Source organism: Calidris pugnax, unplaced genomic scaffold, assembly GCF_001431845.1.
Source record: "Calidris pugnax isolate Ruff unplaced genomic scaffold, ASM143184v1 scaffold219, whole genome shotgun sequence".
Classification (NCBI taxonomy): Eukaryota; Metazoa; Chordata; class Aves; order Charadriiformes; family Scolopacidae; genus Calidris; species Calidris pugnax.
This window is the reverse complement of record NW_015094507.1, coordinates 762,088-779,778: the sequence shown is the minus strand read 5'-3', so window position 1 is coordinate 779,778 and position 17,691 is coordinate 762,088. Positions and strand designations below refer to the sequence as shown.

At 41.4% G+C, this 17,691-nt stretch overlaps 1 long non-coding RNA gene across 1 annotated transcript in view; it reads right to left on the bottom strand.

Annotated features, from left to right (window-relative positions):
• LOC106901734 overlaps window positions 1-17,691 on the bottom strand; it is a 103,393-nt gene that overhangs the window by 59,896 nt on the left and 25,806 nt on the right. The window contains exons 12-13 of the long non-coding RNA XR_001414373.1: window positions 9,048-9,196; window positions 7,661-7,776 (exon numbers count right to left, since the gene is read on the bottom strand). This is a non-coding gene — a long non-coding RNA (uncharacterized LOC106901734). The remainder of the gene's footprint in view (window positions 1-7,660; window positions 7,777-9,047; window positions 9,197-17,691) is intronic.

The window sequence follows — 17,691 nt, the reverse complement described above, 5'->3', positions numbered from 1 at the left end:
GGAAAAAAAAAAAAAAAAAAAAAGAATTGCCATTAAAAGCTTTTCTTTTTCCTCCAAGTCCTCTCCAATCCCCCCCCAAGTGCTTTTGCTTTTCCTCCGGTTGTTCCAAACTTCTCATTTTTTTTTCCATCAGAACTTCAAATTTTAAAATTCTCTTTCCCTCTCTCTCTCCTTCTTTAAAAAAATCTCTTTATATTTTGCTACCGAAAGGGATAAGTTTTATGTTTTCTTTGGGGTGGAGAATTCTTTTCCGCTTGCTCATTTTTATTTCTCTTTTTTCCACTGCACCAATTTTTCCAAATTGCCACATGGAAAGGACAAAATCTGGCTAGAGAGGCTAGGACCAAGTCTCTACGTCTTCTGCAAGCTTCTTGAAAAGTTATCAGAATACAAACGACTTTTTGTGGATGGGAAGGAATGAAAAAAAAAAAAAAAAGGGGGGTAGAAGAGACCAAGGCATAAAAGTGTCCATTAAAAAACTACAAAATAGAAAACAAATGAAATAATTTCAAAGTGGAAAAAAGCAGAGATGGTTACGAATGGCCCTATGAAAGAGAAACAATGTCAACATTGACAATTTTATTTTGCAGTGTAATTATACCTCCATTCATCTTTGGTGAGAGTGTACAAGAGAGCACGTCAATGGCATGAGAAGCTCCTTCAGCAACAGCAAAACATAATAAATAAATTTAATTGCTAGTGATAATAATTAGACATTTCTGTGAAAAACAGTTCCCAGAACTACTGAAAACTATTGAGAAAAAGAAAAGTTATGGCTACTACAGAGAAATCCATTTCAATGCATTCATAGCAATAAATAATTTAAAGCTGGTGAGGGTTTTTTATTATTTTTACTTTTGGGAAAAAAAAAAAAGAAGCCCTCCCACAATTCCTTAGGACAAGCTCATATTGTTACTTGTCCACATGGGTTCTGCCCATCACTTCAGTACCAAGGTAGTTCCACAGCAATAATCAGAATTAATGGTAAATAATAAAAACACATTGGGCAGAGTTAAGGGTACCTTAGAGAGAAGGGGACTCTCTCCTGGAAAGAAATGTCTCCAGAAAGACCATGGCAAGGTGGTGGATGCTCAGCTACACATTAGCTCTGTAGCTGGAAGGGTAACTTCAGTCCTTAGGCTATGTAAACAGGGGGATATAGCCTAGAAGCCCGAGGTAATATTATCTTTGTCTGTGGCACTGGTGTGGCCACTAATGGAACAGTGAATCCGATTCCGCTGCCTGTGTTTCAAGAGGCTGTTGATAAATTAGAGAGAAGAGCCAAGAGAATGGCTAAAGGACTAGAAAACACTGGGAGGATTAGAAAACAATTGTGAGAGGCTCAAGAAGCTCAGACTGTTTAGCTTAATAGAGAAAAGGTTAAGGAGTGACTTGCCCACAGTATACAAGAACCTTCACAGGAAACAGAAATTTGATGGAGAGCTCTTCAGCTTAACAAAGACGTACGTAAAACAAGATGTTATGTACGGAGGTTGGAGCTTGATGAATTCACGCCAGAAATTAAGAGGAATTTTTTAACCATGAGAGCACTGAGCAATGGGAGCAGATGACTTGTGGCATAGCCCTCGTGGTATTTTAACGTCAGCTTTGGAAGATCTGCCAAAAGATACAGCATCACCTCAAACCTTCACAGGGTTCTGTGGCCTTTACTAGGCAGAAAGGCAAACCAGATAATGGCATCGCTTCCTTCTGCCCTTAGCATCCAACAATATATAATCTATGCATTATGCCTAAACATTAATAACTACCTTCACTGATGTTTAACAGCGTGCCTGTTATTACAATAAAACCCACTTTTGGTCTGAAATTATTACCAGGGAATACAGAACATGACTTTCACTTGACACTAAAAACCTTCTAGTCTACTTGTTGCTTCTTTCAGATCAAGCTTGGCTGGATGATGCTAAAAACAATTACCTTAATTTTTGAGTACTTTGCAGTGTAAGCGCAGAAGGACAGTGACTTGCTCCTCTTCTCCCTTTCAGTCAGATGGTGCCCAAAGTGAAATGAATTTGAGCATAGAGCTTGCCAGCAATTAATACTGCTGTCCTCAGATGGTCCCAGAGGGAAGGTCAGCGGGTATAAAATAACGGGGTGGTTTTGAAAGGAGGTTGCAAATGCACCACCACAAACCTAAAAAATGAACTCTCCAAGATGCAGAACTGCGTTATCAGAGTTGACCTATTCTCAATCCTGCTCATCACAGAATTCATTAAAATACAGGTCTAACGAGCAAAAATGAATGCATTCTTCTACCAAGGCTTCGATAACATTCCTGTGAGTACACCTTTCCTTTTTACCTCTTCATCCACCCCTGCAACACTTGGCACGCACGGTCACCTACTGAGGACCGGTTTCTTGTTGGATCAACAAGGTTTGAAGATAGTGCCCCTTTGAAAGTTAAAGCCAGGACGAGCAGTGCAATGGGCTGATCAATCCTACGCTCCCAAACATTTGTCAAATGGGATTTAATGAAAGAGGAGTGTCCTTGCTAACATGCTAAATCCAGCCTGTAATCCCCAGTATAACAAGAAAACAAAGAACGTTTCCATCCCCTCTTATAGCGGGAATAGAGATAGGATGATGGAACGATGTGAACATAAAATAATTGTACACACAGAAGCTTATGCAAAAAAAAAGGCTTTGTTGGGAAGTGCTGGAAAGCCACTCACCCCGAAACAATGGGGCAAATTAGCATGCATCCAGCCCAAGGGTGCAAGCAGCACACACACGCACTCCCGGTGACGGATGCTTAGCTCTTGCTGGGAGGTCACCACTACGAATCTTTCTTGAGAAGGCAGCATGTCAGATTTCAGACACTTTCCCTACAAATGGGCTTTTGCAGCTCAAAGGAGGAGGAGGAGGAGGGGGGGAGAGCTTTTCGATCCAGATAATAAAGTCCATTTACATGAAAAGATGCCGCTTTCAATGACATGATTAATTTCGGAAATACCTGGCATCTGAATGAAGCAAAGACTTCAAGAAATGACTGATGATGAGAAAAGATAATTAGGCAAATGTCAAGAGTCAGTGTTTTGATTGGTGACTGAGAGGCTGGTCTGACTAGGTTATCGTATACTCATTCCAGATGGAAATGAAAGGGCTTTGTAGGGAGAGCAGGGTGATCCCTTCGTGGTTAAACATAAACTCTGGTTAAGCCTAGGTTTCTCCTGGGAAGCCCTCCTACCCCAGCAAGTGCTCTACCTGCATGGTACTGGACAAAGCTTGCCCCATATGAATCTTAAGATGCTTTAAACATGAACAATTTATCTTGCCTTTTATTACTGCAAGACTAGAGTGGTCTTAGCCTTTCCAAAACATCCTAGCCCACCTTCTCCCTTCTCTCCAAAGCTGGGAGATAACACCACCTTTTTGTAGAGAGGGCAAAAGACAGTCCCTTTCCCAAACATCGCTCCTCAGCTTCCCACCGCAGGCCCCGGGGGTAGCGACTGCCATTGAATGCTGGTGCCCTCCACAGGACAGATAAAAAACCAGAGGGGACCCTTGTTGGGCTGCTCTCTGACAGGTTTGCCCTCTGGAGATTGAGGGATTATCTCCCCTTCAGAAGGGGGAGCATTCACAAGGCCCTCTCCCTCATCCATCATGCCGCTCTGGAACGCGCTTGCCACGGCTTGCCCTATTCTCCTCACGCCCCATTTTTGATTTGCAGGATCCCTCCAGTGGGAAAACCGCCCACGCTTCCAGACCTCTCCGACTTTCCAAACCTGTTTTTAGAGGATGCAGCCCAAATATTCAGCCTGGAGAAGAGAAGGCTCCAGGGAGACCTTATAGCAATGTATATTGACCTTTCAATACCTGAAGGGTGCCTACAGAAGAGCTGGAGAAGGACTCTTTGCCAGGAAGTGTAGTGATAGGACAAGGGGAAAGGGTTTTAAATTGAAAGAAAAAAGATTCAGATTAGATCTCAGGAAGAAATTTTTTACTATGAGGGTGGTGAGACACTGGAACAGGTTGCCCAGAGAAGCTGTGGCTGCCCCATCCCTGGAGGGGTTCAAGGCCAGGCTGGATGGGGCTTTGAGCAACCTGCTCTAGTGGGAGGTGTCCCTCCCCATAGTGATCCCTCGATGATCTTTGAGGTCCCTTCCAACCCTCACCATTCTATGATTCTATATCAGCCCTGGTTCACCATCACCATCACCATCACCATCATCATGACCTACAAAACGAGCCACCAACAAAGACCTCCTCGGCAAAGGCGGTTGAGGAAGCACCGGTTTGATAAGTCATACCTAATTTGGCCAGCCATCCAACACCGAGGCTGCTATTAGTTAATCCTCATGCAATTAGTTAATAGGCTTTATGAAGTCCTGGAAATAATTGTCTCCTTCCCCTCCACCCCCATGCAGGGGTAGGGGTTTAAAAACAGAGTGTATGGCACAGCTAGAAACGGTGAAGGTTTTACAGCAGCGCATTAGCCAGAGGTGGAGAACCTATAGCCAGAGGTGGAGAACCTATCTCCAGAGGCGTGATTGACTGCAAACATACCCCCAGCCTGCTTAAAACTGCTCAGAGTGTGTCACGGAGGTCCCCCCCCACCCCCAAAATAAAACGCTCAGTGTATTTAGTGAAACCCTACACCCTAAGTACATGTAAGGGCACTGTAAGATACTAATTAGGTTGTAACATAAAACACCATAAAAAGTAAAGCGTGACATACAGAAAAAAAAAATAATAAATGTTTAAGCTCTGCCCAGCTCTTTCATGTTAGAGAAATACATTAAAAATATATTCACAGCAAATAGACTGGGGCTTTGAATAAATCTGGTTCTCATAGTAGCCCCTAGCTGGAAAGGATAGATATTGCTCATTATGGAGAAATTTCTACTTAAAATTCTACGCAAATATTAGAAACTATCCATATTTATTTTTCCTTAAAAAAAAAAATAAAAATCCACTAGCACTGAGACCAACAAATGATCATTATGATGACACTGGCTGAAATATGCCTGCCCAGCATTTTTTTTCCCCAATCTTTTTCCCAGGAAAGGTGAGGGAGAAGGATGATACCAGATGCAAACAATGATTCTGCATGATGGCATATAAAACGTATCACAGTAACAATTTCAGAGGGGTAAGGCACCTCAGATTTTTTCCCCTGGAATTTAAAATTATAAGTACCGTTCAAACACCTTTCACTGAAACACTGGCAGAAAGTTAGTTTTTTAAGGTCAAAGTCTTCAGTTGTATCTCATGAAATCACTCATAAACTATAAAAGTAATGTCTTCGGTCTTTTTTTAGCATCTGCAAATTCTGAGATTCTTAGTGGTTTATTTTTAAGCATTAGTTGTCAGCCACATTATTTTCCCCATACTTAAGCATGTTTCTTCTGTTATCTAGTGCCACTCAGCTATACCACATTGTATCAATTAGAAACATTACCTCCTTAATAACGTCGGAATTAGTGTGATTTTTAAATGTTTAAGAATATAATTATTTACCTGCATCATAAATATTAACTATTAACATAAAACATATGTGATGTACTGAAAGAAGTCGACCTCAGCACCGTCAAGCATAAATTTAAATTTATCCAACAAAATTAAGCGTACATATATAGTTTTCTAGAAAGAAAATCGATGGATTCCAATGCCTTTATAAACACCTCTAATGGTAGATAGACGCATATAGATAGATATGATTTCCATTGCAGATAAATAACTGTATGGATTTAAATACTATCCCACCACTACCAAAAAAGCCACCTTCTGAAAAAGCCTTGCCATTGTTGCACGTCATTGAAAGGAATGAAGTGCTAATTTAATAAATATGTCGCTAGCTGTGTTCAAACTAAACACCATTAATGTATGTTTGTTGTTGTACGTGCATAAGGTTACAGATTGCACAAACCCTGACGAGGGAACAAGCTGCCTTTTATCAATGAATATATTCTTCTCGGGATTTTATGGCTTTGCTTTAATGTGGACGGTCACTTTTCCTCCTTTGTTTGGAAAGGTACAGTTTATATTTCTTCCCAGATTTAGCATTTCCCTTGAAGGTTTTTGTGATTAACAATATAATATTTTTATTGAGTTATTTCACACACAAATGACTGGGCCCGAAGGGTATTCTAGGTTTACAAGATTTTACTAATAACTATGCTCCCCTTTGTATTAAAGCTGCTAATTAGTGCTTTTAAACAGCTCGACATTTAATTCTTTGAAGGCACCGTATCAAGGGCTGATATAAAACTGTTTATGTAGAAGGATATATAAAATAAGAAGGTGTTAAACCCAACACAAATTGAGTGGCAGGGGGTTCCCTAAAGTGCTAATTTTATGTTTGTTTTCGTCTCATTTAAAGTTAAGATGTCTGCATTACAACAGTGATGTGTAACACGCTTTACATACAGATTAAGCAAAATGTGTCAATTTATGAGCCTTATTTGCCTGGAGAGGTAGCCACCAGTAGTTTAATCAGGGATTTTATGCATGTGTATATATATATATATATATATATATATATACACGTGCGTGTGTGTCTTCGCATGTGGGGACACAAAAGTGTGTGTTGTGCATACACAGACGTGTGAGTGCCCACACACACACACACGAACTCATTTTGACATCCGTATTAGGTCGCCTCTTTATGGCCCTGTATTTCAGTGATTATGGAAAACTTGTAACTAATTAATTATGTGAGATTGCTCATTTAAAAAAATGAAAATATTTTCACTTCATTTAAATATACTGCGAGATTTTAAAGCCACATTTCGCTTAATTGGTATTGCTAAACGGAACTGATTTACACACACTGAGGATATTTAGATGGCTGTAATCGACAGATAAATGACTTGTGAGGTAGATTTTATCCAAGTTCATTTTCAAAATGCCCCAGAAATTCATTAAAAATTGGGGAATTTTCATTTGAAATTGCTAGTTTCCTCTCTTTAATGAAAATTTGAAAACTGCTTCTTCGAAAACAAAAAATTCCATTTTTGGTCAAAGCCCTTGTTCGTACAAATACCATAATTTACATAGTACCAAAAATGACTGATGCCAACATTAAGATGGAGAATGTTCCTAAGGTACAGCTGCAACAGGGGGTAAAAAAAAAAAAGGAATACATCTACGTAATCTCTTCAATGGTACATCTTATTGCAGAGAAGTGGACGTTAGGAACTAAATATCCCCCCCTTTGTATTGTATAGTAAACTTTTTTGAGAATTCCTTTCTTAAACTACATTCAGTTTTGTCTTTAAACTTTCAATAGGCAAGTATTAGATATCAGCATCTGGCTGTACTGGCCAATGTACAAACACATGCTAAAAATAGACTTTCCCCATAGATATCAGTCTCAGTAAACCGCCTGTTCATGGAAAGATGATAATGTAAGAAGAACATAAGCAATAGCATCTTTGTGGGGTTGGTACTTCAAGAACAGTGCTTCACCACTATGTCATGTTTATTTGGGCAAGTGTTTTTCTCTTTTGTAGGATGAATCACTTCTTTTTGCTACCAATACTACAAATGTTTCAGTCTGTTTATTTTATATGGATGTATGAAGGCAGTGGGTGGAAATGAACTGGCTAAACTCAAGATTCTCTTAGCGTGCTCTTGAGTGAAATCCAGTGTGGCTTTTAAAAAGTCTATTTCAAAAAAAGGCCCGTTAAAGCTTTACCTCATTCCCAAAGCATACGATCAGCTGGCATTGTCAAAGCAGGAGCAGTAACGCTGGCCCCACGGCTCCAGGAGCATTTGCATCTGATTTCTGCACCTCACCACACGCTGAAGTATCTAGAAAGACAGGAATATTGGTTTGTGTTCAAAACATAAGGTGAAATTACATATACACCGCTTTATAATTGCCCCAGCACTAGAACCTAAAATACACCGATTTCCCATTTTCGTGGTCTTTGTTTCTCTGTTCCTAAACTCAGCTTCCCCTGGAGAGCCTCTGGGAGCAAGAAAAAATTGGAAAGTTGCCCTGACTCTCATTCTGCCCTGCCACATGTGTTGGTATATGCTTCAGAGCAGCCTAGAGGCAGCTTCGACAAATAACATCTGGCAGTTTGCCTCCAAGACTCGCGTTTCTCCTACTGAACTTTCGGTACACACGCTGAGGCATCTTTGGTGGGAGCCCATGGCTTTGTTTCCTCTCGAGGCACTTAACGAAAGGCAGCCGCATCCAAAACGGGCATCCTTGAGGCGCGTGGGATTGGGTTTTCTTTATAAATTAATCTCATGAGAGAAAAAAAAGAAATGTAGTCGTGATGTGAACTCTGGCTCAAGCAGAAATGGGAGAGCAGCTCAACCATTTCTCCTTTCTGTACCTTAGGAAGCCTGGCCATTAACCACAGGCAGCAGCATTTTTACAGTAGATCGATGGGTGCCACTGGCTTTTCCCGCACGGTGTCAAAGAGTTGTCCATATCTGAACGTTTAGGAAAGTCAGAAATAGTCTGTCTCTGTATGGTCGAAGTCATTTACATCGCTATGAGACGCACCAGCTTTCTCCTCTGCTTCTGTATGAACTTACTGTACTGAAGAGTTGTATCATACTCCTGCGTGACAGCCTAATTCCTAATAAATCCCACCTGACTGAAATGAATTAGGTCTGGGAATATGTGTTCCAGATTATTAACCAGCACCTTTGCAAGTAACTTACCATCCACATTTATTAAAGATATTGGGTGATAATTTGTGCAGTGTTCTGGATCTCTCTCTGGTCTAAGAATTATGATAATTAGTGCTCGGAGAGAGGATGTCACTCGTATGTTTCTCAGGGTGCAGAGAATAGCATATCATTACACTCCTTTTAGATTTGAGATGGATAACTCTAAGGCTATTCCTGTTTAACCTTGGCCAACTGCGTAGGGATGGAGGCCCTGAGCAGGTCAGGAGACCTGTGCTCCATCTCCGGCTTTGCCAGCACGGGCCAGTGCCTGCTTTGGCCTTTTTTCCAGTTCCAAATGAGAACAACTATGTGTTGGGTTGGGTTTCAGTTTCAGCAGGTGCTTGCCCAAGAGGAAACACCAGGTTTGACAAACTGGATGGAATAAAAGGTACCTGCAGCTTCGGTGTGTGGTGCCAGGTGAGGAGCTGATGGCAGGTCAGAGGGTTGGAAAGTCTCTCCAAGAGGAAGGGTCTTGCCTGAGGCTGACACAAGTAACGGTGCTGGTGCTGCAGAGTGACCCCTCTAGAAAGCCTTTGGAGACCTTAAAAAAGATGGAGAAAGGGGCATTTGGAGACATCAGAAAGCAGGTCTTGGAATGTTGGAGATAATTTAAGAAAGAAGAAAATTATAAACTCCCCCAGGAACCTCAATACTAAATTCAATTCTGTAAGTGGACTTTCAATTCTCAAAGTCCTCAGAAGGTGCCGGCAGTGGTCCCAAGTCATCAGCCTGCCAGAATTACTCAAACCAAAGGGCCTACTGACAACACTCCATTCTCAAAGTTTGAAGAGACTTTAGTCAGCCATGTCCTTCACCTGACTAACACCGATCCTGCAAAGTTACCTGAAAAGCTCTGGCCGTTGGATTCCTCTGTGGAACACGATGTTTTTATAGCACTTTGCTGGAAGAGAAAATGGTCCACGTTGCCACATCTTTATTTCTATGTGCACTCATGCAGGCACACAAAGGACCGTGATAACAGCACCGTCAACTTGGTTTTCTTCACCCCTCTCTAAAGCTTTTCCTTGGCTTATTTCATAGCTAGTCATTAAACAGCACAGTAATTTCCATGGGGCTATTTTGGGGGGGGAGGGGGGGGTGAAAAAAAAATATTCAACTTTTCCCTTTAACAACATAATCCTGCTTGACTTTCATCAAAGAGTTAAACAGCCAAGGGCTTTTAGCATCTCATTTCACTTACACACACAGGCCATTATAACCTGCATAAACAAGGATGACAAGTTGAGATTAATGAAGGTCCCAAAGTGACAGAACAATTTAATTGTCAGAAATCATAGGAGGTGAACTTTGCCAGTGTATTTATATAAGACTGCCATAGTCTAAAAACTTCCCTAATTGATTATGACCAATAAGTAATAACATTGGAAGCAGTTTTCTGGTATACAAATAAGAAATGACCCAAAACAGTTAATACTGGTATTAAGATGCGTAATATAAGAATATTAGATTGATAAAATAGATGACCAATAACACTCTGCAAATAGTTGTAGTGTTTACACTTAAGGGCAGAGCAGAGAAAACTGCAGCTCTGACGAAAGCCCAATGAAATGGTCTGGCTTTAGAAAAAAAATTCCATCAACCAGGCAAGGAACCTTACAGGGATACGACTACAGCAGAGGCTGGATCCATGTGGATCTGAAAAGCAATACTGCTTGTTCTTCTCTCTCCCCTCAATTACCTTAACGAACTTTTTTTTTTGAACAAATCTTTAAATTATTGTACCTTTTTTGTTCAGAATGAATAAAGCCAGTGCTGTGTAAGCAAGCAGACATACAGATACTAATCTCTGGTGCTAATTAAGGGGGGCAACCCATGTAAAATCTCACTTCCAATCTTTGAAAGAGACACCAGGTAATTCAAAGCTCAAAAATACAATCCACAGCTCTTTGTATTTTTGAATTCCACATGTTCATTCAGTTGCTTCCTAAATATAATCTGGCCTTTGGAGTCATCACCTCAACTGGAAGCCTGTTCAACCTGTTCCTTTGCCTTTCTGTGATCGTATCTCCTTATTTTTCACTTCCACATATCCTGTCTTACGTGCCGCTTATATCTTCTAGTCAGGCTTCTCCAATGATCCCAAGCAAATCATCAAGCTAATTTGAATGATAACTCTTAGAGAGCTGGAATAACCTCTCTTTTATTTTTTTTTTTTTTTTTTTTTCTTCTTCTTTTTTTTTTTTTTTCCAGAAGGTAACTAACTAACTGTGCTGGCAGTATTCCCCCTTCTAAATATAAAGAATATCTCTTCATTCCAGTAATATTTTACTTAAATGGCTGCCAGGGATGGCCGTATAATTGATCCTGCCTTCCAGCAGGAGAAGAGAATATATGGCCTATGGAGTTTCCTTCCAGTCTTACATTTCAATGATTCTCTAATGATAAAGGAAAAAGGCAGCACTTCATGCATTTCACTCATATCACCTCGTAACTGTCCCTCCACGTGACTAAATGGGGCTCATTGCACAATCTTGCCCTCCTCGTTATGGCGGCACGTGTCAACAGAGCTCCTCCAAACGTCTTCCAATAGGCAAACCAAACAGGATACCAGAGAGCGAGCTCGGCCTCAATAGACATGAGCTGTTCCCATCAGATCAAAGGGAAAGGTAAATATAGCTGAGGCAGAAATTGTCTCCATATGTCATACGCAGCCTAACTGGTGTTTTATAAAACGATACTTACTGTCACCAGCAATCTGTGAAAACACTCCCAATTTCCACGGGATCTTCCCCCTTGCCATTCTTTTCAAATGCTTAGAAAAAGCTGAAGATTTTCTTTTTTTTTTTTCTTCACTGGAATTTCGACGCAAGCAGAAATTCTACGCTCGCTTTTCAACAAGGGCTTGAAAACCTGGCTCCCCAATGCATTACATGCTGTTGGAGTTCAGAAAGAAAAGTGCCCACATTTCGGTTTAGATTAGTTAGATGCATCTTGATAAAAGCTGAGGTCTGACTAACCCTCCTTACTGCTGCTTTGAGCAGGGCATACCCAGCATTAAGGGCAAACTCCTTCCTCTCAAGTTTGGATTCTCCTTGATGAATACATTATCTGCAGGCTTTTTAGCAGAGGTTGGTGTTTTTTTTACTATTATTATTATTTTGAAAATGGCCAGACAAATACTTGGTTGTAAACCTCTTTCAGACAGTAGATAACTTCTAGCTGCTGCTTGACTGATGGATTTTGAGAAATGAATATTTGAAATTCACGATGCCTTGCTTGGTCCCTCACGTATTTTAATTCTTTGATCAGATAAATGTAATTGCTTCAAAAAAAAAAAAAGTACGTGTCTTGAAGGACTGGGAAAATGAATTCAAAATGTGCTTTCACAACCAGTTAAGGTTATTTACAGAGAGGCTGGGCTTCTCCAACCTCTTTCCCCCTAAAATTTGCTGTGTGTTTATTTATGGAATGGGAAGAAAAAGGAGCACAAATCTAACACCGAAGGGTTAAGAAAATGTCAGTTTTGGGGGAAGGCTCAGGTCACACTCCTCTTGAGCCAATGTACGCTTTCAAGACTTTTATCATCGTTAAAATCCTCACTGATAACAAAACCAGAGCTCCTTAACCTTCTGACGTCACCTCCTGTCGGAAGGTTGGGAGCCCGGCTCGTAACGGGGTTGGGAAGGACAAGCTACAAACATCATGGTTTGGCTCCAGCACTTTTACTTGATAAGTCCAAACCAGTCCACTTTGACAGGCCCTTTATATGCAAGCTTGAAAAATAACCTATTTAGCATTCCCCAGCCCCAGCACATGATTTCACTGGGAAACTATGCAAAAGATACTTTGGAAATAAATATGCACAAGAAATTACAACTCTGTCTGAATGACCCCCTACCTTGGAATGTCTAGAACTGTGAGAATTATAAGGTCAGGAAATATGTCCAGGCCTAGTGCCTCCAAAAGTTACTATTCCTTATTAGGAATCCGCACAGACATGGAAGCGGGAGTTGTATAAACTAAAAGGAAGATTTTTTTCCTGTCGCTTACATGCCTAGTCCTTGACCTATCCCATTTATAGTTTCCTTTAAGACACTATGCATTGCGAGTTCATTTGTTTCCTAGTAGTCCTCCAGCAGTGATCTTCAGATCCAGGCAGTGCTGCAGACAGCGCGGGGCTGTGTAAGCAGCAGCTGGAGATTTATACCCCTGTAAAATCACAGGTATTCATTTAGATCACTGCTAACCATTTTGAGCTCTGACTCTACAATTTCCAGGTAAAAGGTATCCTCGCTCTCTGTCTGCGAACCTTAAATGCAGACATATAGAACTGTTTAGTCTGCTTTACTATAAATAGGAGGTAATATGTTATTTCGAACAAAAAGCATACCATAAACTACACACTTAATTTTGACAGATTGTGCTTTCCTATATATGGCGCGGTCCTGCTGTGCTTTCATGGATCAAGCTCCCATTGACTTCAGCTGTGTCTCCTAACACCGCAATTCCAAATACTGCCTTTTGTTATTTTTCACACCTTTGGGGTTTTCTCCTAATCCTTTTCTCCGCATAAAAGTCCTGTGCTCTGCAATATCCAATTGTAGGCTTGCACAGGCCACACAAAAGCCTCTTAAAAGCTGAAAAGTGCTTGCAAGAAGAAATTCTCTCCATTTCCTTTCCTCCTCACCATTGTGATGACACCATTAGAAAATCAATTCTCAAAATGAAGGCGAATGCCGCTGCTGCAGATCGCCCCCAAAATCTGCAAAAAGAAAATAAGTGCTTTTCCATTGTAGATAACCTCCCAGCCACGGCTCTCCTCTGTATCCCCCCCGGTTTGCGGTTAAATTGCACGGTGTGTTTATTCTTCTAGTGAACAGGGCCATTATATGACTTAAAAGTGTTGCTGCACGCAGCGCTGACATGGCCATTACATCCATACACCCTGATACGTAGATTACAGGGAAGTTCAGGTTACCCAATTAAGAATTTGAGCTGCACTTTGGAAACCCGGGGGCAGGAGGGAGCTCTGGTTGGAGTATTTTAGTTCACAGGCTGATAAAGACAAGGTCTATTTGCAGAATATTGGTCCACCGGGTCCGAACAGCCGCAATCAAGAGGGAGAGTGAAAAGAAAGACCCAAGCCCAAATATAAATTCAAAATGCTGGCTCCTAGTTTGGCCTCTGAATTGAAAAAATGAGACTGAGGAGAGGTGGATTGTCCTCCTGCTGGCAAAGAAGTGTGGTCCAGACGATGGGTGGGAGTCCTGGTGATGCCCAGGGCAGTCTCCGTAGTCCCAGCATCCCATGGCTGCTTCCCATCCTGGCTCCTCGCTTACACTGGGACTCATCCTTTCGGCCAACAGCCCACGTAGCCAGACACAAATAAAAAGTTAAAATAATGAAAAAAACCCCAAAAAACAACCTCAACAAAAAAAAAAAACAACCACCCGGCTGTACCAGGAATATGGCCCAGCCCATGCCCACCTTCTCAGTGCTTCATAGCTGGGGGGTTAGGACAGACTTTGCCACACGAGCCTTTCTGATTTGAGCCTACCCTTGGTTATCACAGATGGACAGCTTTAATTAAAATAAACTAAAAATAGCCTAAGAGGTTTCCTGAGCCTTTAGTTAAGCTGAAAACCTAGGTATTAAAAAAAGATGACTTAGAAGACTGAAAAAACATCTCCTGGAGGGGCGTTTGAGCCACGATTCTGAGTGCTGTGGGTGGGGACTATCACCCCACGGGGGTATAAATGACCCACGTGCTGTGGGACAGCAGCACACCTTTCTCGGTGCTTGGAGCCTTCTCCTTTTTTCCTTGGGAAGGTCGGTGCCAGGAATGACTGGGGGCTACCGGGAGATTCTCCACTGACTTCAACAGGAACCCAACTGACCCATCAGCAGTTGTCAGAGGAGGACACCGATGAAGGCAGCTCTGGCTGCTTCCATTTTATTTAAAGATGTTATTACGTGCTTTGACAGCTCAGCCCTCCACATTTAAACATTCGGTTACTGTAGCTTTAGTGAAAGTGATTCTCTCTAGCAATACAAATCTCTGGTTACCAAACATTTACTTTATGCTCTCAAAAAGATAATCTAACAACATTCAGAGTTTTCTGTTTCCAAATAAAATGAATTCATGATATCCCTTCGTGTTATTTTTACCGACTCCACAGCTAAATTTAACTCCTTTATCTCATGCTGATCTTCCAAATAAAGTTCATTATTATATCAGGTATGTTCACGGTTAGCAATGATTGTTTAATATTAAACACCCTTTGCCAGTAAAGCTCCATATATAATTGACTGTTACAATCTTGGTTACAGCTGCTCCAATAATAAAAGCTATAATTAAAATCACATTCGGATTTCTGAGATAACCACTTTGGCCTCACTCGTGCAGAAAGTAGTACCTTGTAACTGCTCTGAAGACCAGAACAAGAGCATTTCTCCAAGAAAGGCCCTGATCAGTGGAACATCGCAGAAGATCTTCCTCTGTTTCAATTCCCATCCCCTTGGGGAAGAAAGGGGATGAAATTTTGGTGCTTTTGGGCATACTTCTAGCTGGTCAAATTCTCTAGAAGTCCAGATGAACTTTTGAACAGTGAGATTTAGCTGAAAAAGCAGTACCACCTTCTTTAACTTTCTACAATGGTTTTTATAACAATCTTATTCTTAATACCAACACAGTGAAGCTTCCTATATTTGAACTGTGAAACTTGCCCTATTCCCACTGATATTCTCTCCTCTACTTCTTCCCCATCTAGCTTCGACTTGAAAAAAATATAGGGAAAAATCTATTCCTAATATTTGAGCTCAGAGTAGATGATGATGTTCTTTCCTTAGGTAAGAATAATAGAGTCTTCTTTGCTTGTGACTCTACCAAAATGCCTAATAAAGAGATCACCTTGCTTGGACATACTATGCCACCATGAAGACGTAATATGCCCTTACTAAGAATATTGGTATTAAATGCTAAAAATTGCAGTGATTTAAAAAAGCAAATTAATGGCTTTAGAAGTTAAGTTTGCGGCATGCATTTTTTTTTGCACCACATAAGAGGCAAAAGATAGCCTAAAATGTAGACTGGTTTAATAAGCTACACCAGAAAGACATACCTCCTTATCCACCACAGCACAGGTAACTCCTAAGAATCACTCTCAGGGTTCTGCTCCACTCCTCCATTTATCTTCCAGGCACAAACTAAGGGGTTCCTCCCCGACAATCTAACCTTACAATAAACCAGTCCAACCACACTTTGGCAGGACCAGATGTGTGGGGTAGCCCCGTGTTTTGACCCAGTCACCTTACTGGAGCATCGTCCAGTTTTCTTAATATTGATATTACAAAGGACTGGCAGCTCAACTCTTCTTTCTTTAAATAAAGCAAGCACACAGGGAAACTAAACATGCTACATGTTTAAAGGAATAGAAATACACACGATTAAGGGAGAAAAGGTAATGAATGAAGTTCCCACCAAAAGACTAGCTCACTGTCACCAAGACTTCAACCACAGGCCATAACTTCAGCCAGTGCCCACCAGCGTTATTCCAGGCACTTCAACCACACCACTCTAGTTCACACCCTCCAAAGAACTCAGCACTTACACACCAGCATGCAATTATGGCCAGGCAGTCGTGACCACTGGAGGGTTTCTTCATTGCTGGGCCATCCTGAAAGATTCCAGGAAAAGATCTGCGGTATCTGAGATGTCCTCCTTTTTCTCCTCTTCATCCAGGACCAGCCCCACTGTGGCTTGCTGAAACTTTCTCCTCTGCTCTTCATTCACCTATTTAGCCTCTGCCTGGTTGGGGTGGATTGGGGGGCTGTGTCAGTGGTACCCAGCAGAAATGAGATGCTGCCAGCTTTTGAGCAGGCTCCTAACTCCTCTGGGTGCAGTGATTTAGCAAAGCCCCGCCGACGTGCACAGCTCTTTTGCAGCCTTGCCCTGATGTTCATCTGTTCCATTCCAGAGAGCAAACACTTCTGTGGAAAACTTGGCTTCCCAGCTTCCTTGCATTTTAAATTCATACCCAGAATCTCCATTGAGAAAGTGGCTTGGTGTTTCCATGCAGGAATAAAACCAATTTGGTTTTATGAGGGTAATGTACCAGGCTAAATAAAACTAATCTTATACACAGCACTTCAGAGTGAAAATGAATTTTGGGAAATTCAAAACAGCCCTCTACAGTGTGCGGACCTCCAGAGGACCAGTAAAGTCTTCTTTCCCTTGGTACACAGTTATGAGGGATGGTATGAGGTTTGGGAGCACCTTCCTCATTACATCATTGCAAAGTGGTTTACCAAGCAACTCTGCTATCACGTCAGGGTCAGCATCTCTGCTGTCATACAGCATTTTCTGAATCTGCACAAGGAAAGGCATCTCTTGGACCCAGGACATCCCCCTGGTTGCTCAGGTTTCCCCCACACATCTACTGTAACTTCCTCTGCCAGGTTTATCCAGCGGCAGGTCTGAGCCTCCCACTTGCCACAGTAACTGAATTGCACTGAATTTCACTGAATTTTTAGAGTTGAAAGGGACCAGAGAGATCATGAACTCCCCTGCTAAAGCAGGATTGTCCAGAGCATGTTAGGACATGTTATTCAGGACTGCATCCAGGTGGGTCTTGAAAATCTCCAAAGAAGGGGAGACCCACTTCTCCCCTCCCTCATCGAATAAGCGAACGCCCATGATGTATTTTAATGTCAGAGAGGGCTCCCTTCCTCGTGTCTCGTTCAGCCTCCCCTATCTGGCACCAAAGCCTGATTAAATATTAACATGGGGTGGGTCCTATTATTTCCTGACTTCCAAGAATCCGTTGGCAAATTGAGATCTAGCCACGAAAAATTTCTGACACAACATAATTTGTATTGAACCCCCTTTCCATGCCAGAGTGCCAGTGTTAATAAATCAGGCTGTTCACATTGAATAAATCTATTTAAATACTTATAAAATATTAAAGATGCATTTGGGAAAAGCCTCTAAGGTGATTGTTGCACCCATGCACCTCACAGTAACTAATTTATTAAAGAGTTTGCAAACCTGGGAAGGAAGGGAAAAGAAAAATGGTT